The sequence below is a fragment of the Lycium ferocissimum genome, chromosome 10 (genome assembly GCF_029784015.1).
Source record: "Lycium ferocissimum isolate CSIRO_LF1 chromosome 10, AGI_CSIRO_Lferr_CH_V1, whole genome shotgun sequence".
In the NCBI taxonomy this organism is placed as follows: Eukaryota; Viridiplantae; Streptophyta; class Magnoliopsida; order Solanales; family Solanaceae; genus Lycium; species Lycium ferocissimum.
Genome location: NC_081351.1, coordinates 63401641 through 63412596, shown reverse-complemented (window position 1 = coordinate 63412596; position 10956 = coordinate 63401641).

Here is a 10956-nt window from a genome sequence, read left to right as displayed (position 1 = left end):
AATAATGCTAGAATTTTTAGAATATGAAATAGAATTGCTGTTATGTTAGAATTATTAAGCTATAATCTAAAATGTAGATGTTATTTCAGCTTTTCCGAATTATACGGTGTCATTGAGCAAAGTTAGGTTGGGATCAAAACGAACATTGTCTAATGTTTGACATGTTCCAAAGTTAGAAATGGTTGGGATATGTTAAAAGAACTTGATCTCTCTTGGCACTCTTGATAAGCACGGATATAAGTATTCGGGTGAAGCTAGTGGAATCTTCCGGTGTGGTTGCGTAAAATGCATGTGACCAAGGGTTCGTCTCGTCATGTTCAATCCCAAATTCCGGAGCTTATTTACAAAAAGTGGTCTTTATGTATTATATACGATGTCGCATAAAATATATTATTTATAACACCATTCTAGATCTTTTTAATTTTTTTTTTAATTTTTAAAAAATATTTGCGAATGTCGTCCGTCGGTAAAAACCGACGTTGTCCGTCGTTTTTCGAAAGCAGGCTATTAAAAACCGACGCACGTTAAATGTCGGTCATCACGATAGATGACAAGGCTAAGATGTGGCATATGATATTAGGTCACATAAGCGAGAGGGGGTTGGCAATTTTGAGCAACTGAAACCTTTTGAAAGGTGAGAAGATTAGCACACTTGATTTTTGTGACCATTGTGTCCTTGGAAAGCAAAAAGGGGTCAGCTTTAGTATGGGCAAGCACAAAGCCAAAGGGGTACTTGACTACATTCATTTAGATTTATGGGTCCATCTCAGGTTCCATCCAAGGGTGGAAAGAGGTATCTTTTTACTTTCGTTGATAATTTTTCATACAAGGTTTGGGTATACTCCTTAAAGGCTAAAAGTGATGTCTTTGAGAATTTCAAAACGGAAGACATTAATTGAAAATCGGTGTGAAAGAAAGATTAAGTGTCTTCGAATCGTAGATAATGACTCGGGAGTTTTGCGTAAATGAAGAGTTTGACAATTTCGCAAGATTCATGGTATATTGAGACAAAGAGAAGCCGTTAGGCATACACCACAACGGAATCGGGTATTTGAAAGGATGAACAACACTCTTCTTCGAGAAAGCACGATGTATGCTCTCTAATGCCAAGGTGCTAAGGAGTTCGGGTCGAAGCAAAGTAAATATTGCTTGTTATGTTGTTAATCATTCTCCAGCGTCGACAATTGACTTCAAAACTCCAAATAAGGTATGTTCAGGTAAACCGTCTGATTACTCGTACTTAAGAATCTTTGGATGTCCCGCATATTATCATATAAGTGATGGAAAACTAGAACTTCAGAGCTCGAAAAGGTTTATTTATGAGATATGGTAAAGGGGTAAAAGGAAATAGAATATGGAGTTTAGATCCTCTTAAGTTTGTAATCAGTAGATATGTTACTTTTGATGTGGCCTCTATGCTTGATCCTGGAAAGACTTCTATTAAGTTTGCAGTACAAAAAGTTCTTATAACAGAAACAGCGGAGGAATATGTGAAACTCACCGAGCAGGAGGATCAAGTGACTCAGGTGAAGTCAGATAATAAAAAAAGCTCACAAAGTAGTACCTAAAGGTGAACCATACAAAGACAAATGCATCGGAAGGGACAAACGAACTCGAAGCCTAATCCAAAATATTATCCTCACCCTTCGTAAACTAATCTTGTAGCCTATGCATTAGCTATCGCCGAGGAGGAAAATAAAGGATCCGAATCCTCGAAGCTATACGAAGCTACTATGTGTGGTGAAGCCGATCAATGGCGTTTAGCCATGACCGAAGAAATGGAGTCTCTGTATAAGAACCAGACATGGGATTTGGTGAGTCTACCAAAGGGGAAGAGAACTGTTAGTTGCAAGTGGGTCTTCAAAAAAAGGATGGCATTCCGGGTGTAGAAAATGCTAGATACAAAGTGAGATTGGTTGCTAAGAGCTTTTGTCAGAAGGAGGGTGTGAACACCTAATTTTTAACCGAACATAAGTTTTTACATCATTTTTAGTGTTTAAATATTTCTTTTAGGTTTAATTAGATATTTTAATTTTTATTTCATTTTTAGTAAGTCTTACATTTAAAGATCGAAAGCTACAAAAATAGAGTCACATTTTCGGAAAAGTTTTGCCGTCATTTTTCAAAAAAAAAAAATTACAAAAAATATGTTTTCTTCTAATTTAGGATTTAATAATAAGCTTGTGATTTTTAGTAGTTTTCCTAGTTACATTTTATTTTGGGCTAGCTATTCTACTTTTTCTATGTTTAGTCATTTAACTTTTTTATGTTTAGTTAGTTAATATTTCTTATCTCTATTTTTATCTTATGAATAAAAAATAAAAAAAATAAAAAAATAAAAAGCTAAAAGATACTAACATATCTGCAAACCTAAGTTACCCTAACCTACCCCGTTTCCCCACCCCCTAAAACAAATCAAATACCTAACACTCCCTCTTCCTTACGTTCTCCTTTTAGAAAACCAATCCTAATCTACCCAAACCTTTCCCATGCTCATCCTAACCAAAATAAACTTTCCTTCCCTAAAGACTCTCCTCAAACAATTATCATTAACTAGTCCTACTCCTTTACAAACTCTACAACCCAACACCCACATACCCTATATAAACACACACCTACACGTACAAAAACATATACACAGAGAACAACATAAAAAAAAAAAAAAAAAAAAAAAAAAGAACAACACACAGAAACATAAACAACAACACAAAAAAAAAACTAAGGTTTTCTTTAAAGTTCGAGTTCGAGGTCTCCGTTTGCGGTTTCGAGTTCGTGGACTTGAAGTTAGTCGTTATTAACTGGGAAATCGGTAGAATATTGTAGCTTCATATTATTATTTTTCAGCGAGATATTTACGCAAAGGTAACACCCGAATCTTTCTAGTAGTTATTTGGTGTTCTTTTTTTTCAATATATAATACATGAAGAAGATCCGTTTTGGCTCCGTTTAAAATCCGTTGATGCTTTTGTTTAAGATCATGCATGTCTATTGAAGTTTTGGTGATATTATGAACATGATGGATTAGTTTTTAGTGGTTTTTCTTCTTTCTTTCTTTCTATTTCTAACTTTGTTTAAGTTATTTTGGTTTTTTGCCTCCCTCCTTGAGAACTTGATTGTTGTAAAATCGTTATGGTCTTTACTCCGGTCTCATAGATTTTTATATGTTAGTTTGCATATAACCATGTAACAAAGCTTTGAATATTTAAGGAAACGTGTTTGAAAGTCGGCATGCAAATTTCATGATTTTATTTAGTTTCTTTTCTAAAAATGGGTGTAAGTATTTTCCCCGCTTTGAGGCGTTCAGTGCATTTTTAGTTGCAAAAGATTTTGATCATGATTCTAAATGAATTTTAAATGTTGGCTTCCTTGTTTAAAGTTTCATTGCTAAGATAATATGAAAACTAGAATATCATGACATGAATACTTATATTATCATTTTTTTGTTGTTTAATTTAGTTCACATTTAGGCTCGCATTTAACATTGAAAGAAATGGTTAAACCAATAAAATTGGTAAATTGTTAAACTCAAGTTTGGTCGAGTTCTTTTGCAGGAAGAACGAAATGGATAAACCTTTTAAAAAAAAAAAAATTGAGATGCCAAACTTTATATTCATTGGACCTAAAGCAGTATCCAATTTTGGCCTCATTATTTATGTTTCAAAATATTTGGATCTAACTAGTCAATTGTTTTTTTTTTTTTTTGAACATTCTTTCATTTTTTAATACAGTACATTTTCCTATCATTGTTTGAAGTTTAAGCCATATGTTTCTTTTTGGTTTTAATTAGGTTCTCAGTAAAGATCAATGTCATTAACCTAATTACATGAATAAAATAATTGTCGATAGTATAAAATGGTTATGAATGCGGGAAACCATTGTGTTTTAAACACCCGTGGGTGGGTTTTTAATGATTCGGGTGTTAGTTAACTTTAAAGGCATCTTCGGGCCAAGATCAATATTAAGGCTTAACTAAATTAATTATTAGGAGTTGGGATATAAATTCAAGACCTGTTGCAAATTTGAAAAGAAAAGAGTTGTAAAAACATTGGTAAGGGAGTGAGGTGGGTTGCGAATTTATTTCAAAACCCGTTGTAAAAGAATGGAAAAGGGACAGATAATCATCATTGTTTAAGTAAGGCGAGTAGGTTAAAAATTCTAGGTGCGATACGCAAGTTAAGGTCGCGTTTACGCGTCTAGTTGGCGTATGTCGAGGCTGAGGTCGCAACTATGCGTCTTAGTCAAGACTAGTAAAAGGTCAATAATATTTAAGCGAATCATAGGCATAGCTAAATAAACACATTTTATTCAAAATAATTTAAGCCGAACACAAGTTGATAAAGCGACCGTGCTAGAACCACGGGACTCGAGGGATGCCTCACACCTTCCCCTCGGTCAACAGAATTCCTTACCCGACTTTTGTTTTCGCGAGACCAATAAAAATAGAGTCATTTCCTTTTGATTAGGGATTCATAAGGTGACTTGGAACACCAAAACTCAATTCCAAGTGGCGACTCTGTAACAAATAAAAATAATCCCTCTTCAAAACGTCACTTTAATTGGAAAAACCCTTTTAAATAAATCTAAAACTAATTAAATTTGTTTTTATTTATTTATTACGGAAAAAAAAGGGGTGTGACAGATGGCGACTCTGCTGGGGATAACTAGAATTCGAGCTTTATATATTGACTTGCATTTGACTTTCTTTATTTCTTGGATATTTTGTATATATGGGACTAATGTGCTCTATGCCTGCTTATTTACTGCTTTGATATTATTAAACTGCAATATATTTGTCTTCTCTCGCGCACCCCCTCTGAGTCTTCAATAATACATTTTTGCGACTATGCACCCCACTTGTGCTGAGATAAAGCCAGTGGGCCCTTGGTCCCTGGTGAAGGATTTATAGTCACATATGTTTAGGATGGGGAGGACCCACAACAAAGCCGGAAAGCGCTGCTACCGGTATGTTGTCCCTCGCCCGACTCGAGTCGTCCGCTCGTTTTACAGCAAGTCTAGATACCTTTCTCCATTAGGTTTAACCTTAGTAGAACTGGAACACAGACATGGTATCCTTAGTAGGCTACGCTTTGTTTACATCACGTGCATTTGACTTAGCGGGGCTCGGCGTAGGGGCCGAGTCCGTCTTAGACAGGTACCCGTTTCTTTTGACCAACATGTGCATCATATGTGCTATTTGTAATATTATTCGGAATGACTTGTTCATTGTTGACCGAATTTTAGGGTGATTAGTAAAACAAAAGAAAGAGATTTATTATATACCCATTTTCAATAAACAACCAGAAAGAGTCTAATTTCTGTCTTTCCATAACAGTTTCCCAAAAAAAAAAATGAGTCTTAAAAAAAAAAAAAAAACCTTTCTTGTAGTAGTCTTCACGAACTACGCTCACCTGATTTTCACCTCGATGAGATACGTAGGCAACCCTTCTCGGGTTCAGTGATCCTTATTCAAAATTCAAAACAAAAGAGTTTTATTCCTTATTCAGAAAATTCAAAAGATTTTACCTTATTTTTAGGGTTACTCTTTGTAGAAAATTCCAACATTAAGAAATACAAAAAATATTCTCTTTTATTCCTCCTTTATTCATTTCTTTGAAAATAAAAAACGGTTTTCTTTTCTTATAAAGATTAAAAAAAAGACGAGAAATTCAAGAAAATAATACATTTGTCCACTTTTTTTCACGAACTACGCGCACCTGAGATACGTAGGCAGCCCTTCTTGGGTTCAGTGATCCTAATTCAAAAAAAAAAAAAAAGGAGTTTTCCTTATTCAAAAAATCCAAAAAAGATTTTACCTTATTTTTAGGGTTATTCTTTGTAGAAAATTCCATTTGAAAAAAACCAAAAAAAAAAATTTCTTTTATTTATTCATTCCTTGGAAAATTAAAAAAAAAAAGGTTTCTTTTCTTTTAAAGATAAAAAAAAAAAAGAAGGAGAGAAAATTCGAAGAAAAAAAAAAAAACAAGTTTCTCCATTCTCATCAAGAACCACGCAAACCTGATTCTCATCCTGGTGAGATACGTAGGCAGCCCTTCTTGGGTTCGGTATTCCTATTAAAAAAACAATTTGAAAAAAAAGATCTAGTTTTTATTCTTTCACAAAAGAAACAAAAAAAGAGATTTTATTTCATTATCCCAAAATTTAATAAAAATGTTTGTATACTTTTTTTTCATAAATTACGTCTGACCTGATTCTTGGTTCAACAAGATATGTAGGCAACCCTTCTTTACGGTTCCGTCCCACAAAAAAATGAATAAAAAAATATCTTGACTCAGTAGGTACCAACATATTTAGTAGTGTGCAAAAAAAAAAAAAAACAAGAGTTAAAAGAATGAGGATGATAGAGAGGACCAACTTTGTTGTGAACCATAGATTCTTTTGGTACCTCTTGATTATACCTACGTGACACTTGACAAATTCTTTTGCTAAAATTTATGGTCAAAATTAATCCGACCTCGTCGTTTCATGTGCATTGTGTGGTGAGCTTTAGATTGAAAATTCAATAACATTGCTTTGTTGATCTAGAACTTGGCCGAATGTTTGTTGAGGCGAAATATTGAGCAACACTTGGTTTGAGAAAGGATTGTAGGCTTTCTTTGACCCGATTGTGTCTTTCAAGCCTACCAAATGACATGTGATCCCTAGTGTTACCCTTTTGAGCCTAAAACATTTTCTTTGGATAAACCACAATTTAGCCTATATCCTTTCGAGTGCATAAGTGCACTATCCCTCTTTTGGCCCCACTTCCCTGAGCGCACTAACAAAATCTAAGCTGGCAAAGTGGAAAGGTGAAAAATGCAAAAGTCTAAGTGAATTACAACGACAAAAGAAGAGTTGTGAAAAAAAAAAAAAAAAAGCTCCAAAAAATGGAGGAAAGCTCAAAACAAAAAAGAAAGAAGAAAAAAAAAAAAAAAAAAAAAAAAAAAAGAAGAAGCAAATGATGATCAAGTGCGAAAATGCAAATAAAATTGAAGTATAGTGTATGCTCAAGGGGAAAATAGTCACTTTATCCCAAATAAATGTCCTACCCATCTATAAGCCTATATTACAAGCCAATAACAAGTCCTACTTGATCCCATTCTAAGTGTTCTCACATTAGTGGATACTTACATGAAGGCCAAGCATATGGTATCTCAATTGCATGCATTGAATATCCTTCTGAGTGTGAGTTTACTTCTTGAACGTCCTAAGATCTAAATGCTTCTATTGAGTGTGAATTAGGACTTTACTTGTGGTAAGGGCACTTGAAATATGAGGATAGGAATAATTCAAAACCTCTAATTGATGCAAAATGAATAGATCATGTCAATACTTAGGTATGTTTGAGGTACCATTTGAAACTATAGGAGTCACTTCTAATTTGACCTCCGGTTCGTCCGAGAGTCATTGATGGTAATTTTCGATGCATAATACTAATAGTTGGTGCCAACTAAAGTCAAGATATACTAAACCGATGAATTGATTTCTCTGTCTTCAGCCTCTGGTGCTCCTTATAAGAGACACCCTTTTGAAAAAAAAAAAACAAGAAGCAACAAAAAAATAAAAAAATCTTAGCTTTTTATGAACTACGTTTGACCTGATTCTTGCTATGGCAGGATACGTAGGCAGTTCTAGACTGGGGCTCGGTCTCACTCAATAATAAGTCTCATAGCCTCAAAAGATCAAAACTGGGACATTTTTTTTTTTTAAATCATTTAAAAAAAAACAAAAAGAAAAAGAAAAAAAAAGAATTTCAAAGTTCCTCAGTTTCAAAAACTGCGGTACTTAAAAAAAAAAAACCTCTACTCTTTATTTCATGATTTCCCAGGGTACAACAAACCATGGTTGCATTTTAGGGAACCAAAACCCCTACTTTTTTTCATGACTTCACAGGGTACGACATTCCCTGGTTGCATTTTAGGGAAAAAAAACCCCCCTATTTCTTTTCATGCCTTCACAGGGTACGACATTCCCTGGTTACATTTTAGGGAACTAGAACCCCTACTTCTTTTTCATGACTTCACAGGGTATGACATTCCTTGATTACATTTTAGGGAACAAAGCCCCTACTTTTTTTTCATGCCTTCACAGGGTACGACACTCCCTGGTTGTATTTTAGGGAACAAAAGCCCCTACTTTTTTTTTTCATGCCTTCACAGGGTACGACACTCCCTGGTTGCATTTTAGGGAACTAGAACCCCTACTTCTTTTTCATGACTTCACAGGGTATGACATTCCTTGATTACATTTTAGGGAACAAAACCCCTACTTTTTATGATGCCTTCACAGGGTACGACATTCCTTGGTTGCATTTTAGGGAACAAAAACCCCTATTTCTTTTCATGTCTTCACAGGATACGACAATCCCTGGTTGCATTTTAGGGAACAAAAATCCCTGCTTTTCTCATATTTTCATAGGTTGACTACCTCAGAATAAAGTCATGTTTTTAAATTTCAAGTTGATCGCGCCTCCAAATAAAGTTATATTTTTAGGTTGACTGCCTCCAAATAAAGTCATATTTTCATAGGTTGACCACCTCAGAATAAAGTCATGTTTTTAAATTTCAGGTTGACTACCTCCAAATAAAGTCATATTTTCAGGTTGACTACCTCAGAATACAGTCACGTATTTAAATTTAGGTTGACTACCTCCAAATAAAGTCATATTTTCATAGGTTGACTACCTCAGAATAATACATATTTAAACATATTTAAATTTCAGGTTGACTACCTCCAAATAAAGTCATATTTTCATAGGTTGATTACCTCAGAATAAAGTCATGTTTTTAAATTTCAGGTTGACTGCCTCCAAATAAAGTTATATTTTTAGGTTGACTGCCTCCAAATAAAGTCATATTTTCATAGGTTGACCACCTCAGAATAAAGTCATGTTTTTAAATTTCAGGTTGACTACCTCCAAATAAAGTCATATTTTCAGGTTGACTACCTCAGAATACAGTCACGTATTTAAATTTAGGTTGACTACCTCCAAATAAAGTCATATTTTCATAGGTTGACTACCTCAGAATACAGTCACATATTTAAATTTCAGGTTGACTACCTCCAAATAAAGTCATATTTTCATAGGTTGATTGCCTCAGAATAAAGTCATGTTCATAGGCTGACTGCCTCAGAATAAAGTCATGTTCATAGGTTGACTGCCTCAGAATAAAGTCATGTTTTTAAATTTCAGGTTGACTACCTCCAAATAAAGTCATATTTTCATAGGTTGACTGCCTCAGAGTACAGTCACGTATTTAAATTTCGGGTTGACTACCTCCAAATAAAGTCATATTTTCATAGGTTGACTGCCTCAGAATAAAGTCACGTATTTAAATTTCAGGTTGACTACCTCCGAATAAAGTCATATTTTCATAGGTTGACTACCTCAGAATAAAGTCATGTTTTTAAATTTCAGGTTGACTACCTCCAAATAAAGTCATATTTTCATAGGTTGACTACCTCAAAATACAGTCACGTATTTAAATTTCGGGTTGACTGCCTCCAAATAAAGTCATATTTTTAGGTTGACTGCCTCACAATAAAGTCATATTTTCATAGGTTTACTACCTCAGAATAAAGTCATGTTTTTAAATTTTATTTTGACTACCTCCAAATAAAGTCATATTTCCATAGGTTGACTACCTCAGAGTACAGTCACGTATTTAAAATTTTAGGTTGACTACCTCCGAATAAAGTCATTTTTTTTTCTCATAGGTTGACTACCTCATAATAAAGTCATATTTTTATAGGTTGACTACCCTCAAAATATAGTCATGCTTTCAGGTCGACTACCTCAAAATAAAGTCATGTTTTTAAATTTCGAGTTGACTACCTCCGAATATAGTCCCAAGTGGTTTATCATTTTGCTAACACTCACAAAATTTTCCTGGTACAAACTGGGACAGAAAAATTTTGTTCGTTTTGTTTGTCTTTGATGGCTTGCAGGTTCGCCCGCAAGCACAGGATTCAAGAACGAAGTTCCATATTTGGTCAGAAAAAGAAGAATGCTCAATTGTAAGGATAGTTAGAGTCGGCTTTGGCATATAAAGCAGCCCAACATCTCAAGATTCATCTTCTCAGCCTCTAATCAAGAAATAAGCATCCAAGAATATTCTACGAACTGTTACTTGGAAGATAATCAACAATTCACTCCAAGTTGCAAGTTCAAGTCACAAATTCTAACTTCAAGATCATACTTTGAGATCAAGGTACCCACCGAAAGAAGGTGAGGTGATAACTGAAGATCCAAGTGAAGGTCTAAAGGAAGATTCAAGACAAGTAGAGTAGATAGGATCTTGTATTTCCTTTCTTCTTTTGTTGTATTTTTCATTTCTTTAATGTAATAACAGGAGCCACGAACCGGAGCCTCGAAGGGACCTCACTCGATTCTCCGACTCATCATTCCATCCATATACTCACTTGAACTACACGTGACCTGATTCCCTTATAACCCGGGATATGTAGGATGCCCAAAACCAGGACTCGGTCACATCCTTTTCTTTTACATCTTTTCACCTTTCAAATAATGGTCAGGTCAAAAATCAGTCATAGTGTTCACTTCTTTGCTTGAAAACTTTTCATGTTTCCAAGCAAAGAGGGACATTCTGTGAACACCTAATTTTTAACCGAACATAAGTTTTTACATCATTTTTAGTGTTTAAATATTTCTTTTAGGTTTAATTAGATATTTTAATTTTTATTTCATTTTTAGTAAGTCTTACATTTAAAGATCGAAAGCTACAAAAATAGAGTCACATTTTCGGAAAAGTTTTGCCGTCATTTTTCAAAAAAAAAAAAATTACAAAAAATATGTTTTCTTCTAATTTAGGATTTAATAATAAGCTTGTGATTTTTAGTAGTTTTCCTAGTTACATTTTATTTTGGGCTAGCTATTCTACTTTTTCTATGTTTAGTCATTTAACTTTTTTATGTTTAGTTAGTTAATATTTCTTATCT